Source organism: Anastrepha ludens, chromosome 5 (genome assembly GCF_028408465.1).
Source record: "Anastrepha ludens isolate Willacy chromosome 5, idAnaLude1.1, whole genome shotgun sequence".
Taxonomy (NCBI): Eukaryota; Metazoa; Arthropoda; class Insecta; order Diptera; family Tephritidae; genus Anastrepha; species Anastrepha ludens.
In genome coordinates this window covers 73,640,560-73,643,708 of record NC_071501.1, presented here as the reverse complement: position 1 = coordinate 73,643,708, position 3,149 = coordinate 73,640,560, and the positions used below count along the sequence as shown (strand labels likewise).

General features: G+C 35.5%; 1 protein-coding gene across 1 annotated transcript in view; it reads right to left on the bottom strand.

Annotated features, from left to right (window-relative positions):
- LOC128863876 (protein bunched, class 2/F/G isoform-like) overlaps window positions 1–3,149 on the bottom strand; it is a 176,218-nt gene that overhangs the window by 35,745 nt on the left and 137,324 nt on the right. The window lies entirely within an intron of this gene.

The window sequence follows — 3,149 nt, the reverse complement described above, 5'->3', positions numbered from 1 at the left end:
GCTAACACCCAGCTACCCACACCAGCGGCACGGAAGGCACTTTACGGCAAGGATAAAAGCGTTTCCTTTTTTCGCAATGATAAATGGCAAAGTAATTTCAAAACAAAGCTATTTCAAAGCCAAACAAAAAAATGTCCTACTGAAATTCTAAATGCTTGCAAAGTATGCAGAATGCAACAAATAATTTTTTTGGTTTTAGTGATGATATTTCGTTAATTAGTTGAACTACCCCAAGAAATGTGAAACTTTCGGCGAAAAAGTTTGATTCAAATTTTTTCTCTAGTTTCTCCTGCATGGGGTCACTTCCTTTCCCAGGTACAGTCAGTCGGATCTGCAGTAACTGAAAGATATCGATTAAAAAGCAGTTCTCTAACAAACCACAATAAATTTTGAGAAATAATTATATTATACCATAATACAGGCCAATCATGCCGTAGACAATACTCGTCCAGAGGAGGTGAGTCTTTTTTATGAAGGGTTAAGGTTTTAAGCATCAAGGGTTAAGGGACCAACATCAAGACGCACGCCATAAATAAGAGGACGCACGCCACTATATAAATATATAAGGTTTTAAAAATTTGGGCGAAAGAGCAAGTAATTAATTCAAAATATTATGTAGAAAATTACTTGACAAATAATTTGTGTGCTCCGACTTCTATGGCAGAATTTAACGAGACAGGGTGAAAATTACTTCAAATTTTTATGCGATGCAGTAAGACGAATTATTTTTCCTATCACAGCGATCCTTCCTAAAGCTCATAGTTGCAAGAGTTTCCAATGCATCCATACCAAATGCGTAAAGAAGAGTACAGAAATTATATTTAAAAAGGTTTTATACAATACATTTTTGATAAACTATTCGTTCTTCCGCACAAAATCTGAAAACTTTAGCCTTTCGAACCCAGAAGGTCCGGACTTAATTTCTAGCTTCGCTTTCTAGCTTCTAGTTTCTACAATGAAAAATGTTAACCATTATTATTAAACTCAAATCACAAATTTCAAATTTATACGAGGAGGCGCAAAATTAATCATCCAATTTTGTATGAGAATAACTTATCAAATAAAACAAACATTGATTTTGAGTGCAGGAAATCTTTAATTTGACCTTTACGCGTTCCATTGCTGGTCTGTTCGGTATCGTGAAGTGAGAGCAAAATGTTGAAACCTAACTCTAAATGGAGGCAAACTATACATAGCCCATAGGCCAAGCGCTTCCTTAAATAACTTTAAACTCAATTTGCCGCAATAGCTGTCTCAGATGTATATATTGATGACATAGAGCTTATATAAATATATTATTTATGCTACTGTAACACCTGAACAAACTACATTAAAATAGCTTTGCTTTCAAGAGTCAACTTGAACGACCTTGACTAGTGGTACTAGAAGAAAAAACATGTTTCTATAGATTAAAATTTATTTAGCACTCAAAAAAAAAAAAAAACCTTAAACAAGACAATAAGGTCAGAGAAACTAAATTTCAAGGCTCAGAAAAGTAACATTGGCATGAAGGACCTTTAAGCTTTCATGTTTAACTAAAACAAATGTTGCGCTACGGCATTTTGTACATACCTCAGTACTCACAAGAGTATTTTCGTATACAAACTCAGCGAGGAGAAGAACAAAATATGTATGTAGGTAGGATGTGATTAAAGCAAAACCTTGTAGAACAAAGTAAAATGTACAAATGCTGAGACAGCAAGATGATTACTTGAGCAGCACCCCTTCTGCAGCATTGTTTTCATTCTGTAAAACCGTAAACTTGCACTTCTTCATAAATAAATGAAATATCTAGGAAATTATGCATATTTTGCTGCAAATAAAACGAGGCTTTTAAAGAAAGTTCCCATGCAGTTTGTCACACGCTGACTAATAAACGACAATTATCCTCGATGACATTTAAATTGTGCCATGGCAAAGCAATTAATATTTTATGGGCACGAGAAAGGAACATTTCAACGGAATTTTCTAACTATAGAGAATTCCAAGAAAAACTAACAACAAGCGAAAATGGCAGTGAATCCTAAGCGTGTATAAAATTATATTGGTGTAAAGCGCACAAATGTAATTAGTTTCTACATATAATATACTTATAATCAAAAAGTAAATTTAAAGAATCTCATAATTACTCAATGTATTCACGACTGACGTCACCTGACAGCTGTGTATATATTACATTTAAGTGCATTACCTCGATCAAAAAGTTCCGGAACAACTGCCAGGTGACACTCTTAGTAAACTGATTTAAGTTATTTTTTTTTTTTTGTTTTTGTTAGGTTGCCCCATCTGTGATTAAAAAATAAATAAATAATTGGCGCGTACACTTCTGTTAGGTGTTTGGCCGAGCTCCTCCTCCTATTTGTGGTGTGCGTCTTGATGTTGTTCCACAAATGGAGGGACCTACAGTTTCAAGCCGACTCCGAACGGCAGATATTTTTATGAGGAGCTTTTTCATGGCAGAAATACACTCGGAGGTTTGCCATTGCCTGCCGAGGGGCGACCGCTATTAGAAAAATGTTTTTATTAATTTTGCCTTCACCGAGATTCGAACTAACGACCTCTCGGTGAATTCCGAATGGTAATCACGCACCAACCCATTCGGCTACGGCGGCCGCCCGCGTGATTAACATGTCTAAAATTAAGTTTATCGCCATTGCTAGACATTTTTAAAAGTTATGTCATCTTGAGTAAATCTACCTTTGCACGTGTTTTCGATTCTTTACAGTTTTAAAATGGATTTTTGCTCGAGTTTGTATTAAATGTTATATTAAAAAACGGATTCAATGGTGAGAAAACCATAGAAATGTTAGAAAAGTGTTTCGATAAAAATACCCTAAAGAATACAGCCCTTTAGGAGTGCTATGAAAGACTCAGAAGAGATCGTGGTGGCAAGCATCGACATCGAAAACTGATGAAAACATCTACAAAGTGAAAGATAAATTTATGAATAACCGATCAATTGAACATCAGAGAGTGACAGAGGACTTAAATATTGCTTATGGAACCGTTTAGGACATTGGAGTTATTGATTTGGGCTTGCGCCATGTTGCTGCAACGTTGGTCGCCAAAAACATGATTTCCAAGGCTGACTCCGACCCAACATTCACCAAACCAATCATTACTAGAAACAAGATGTGAGTTTATGAGTA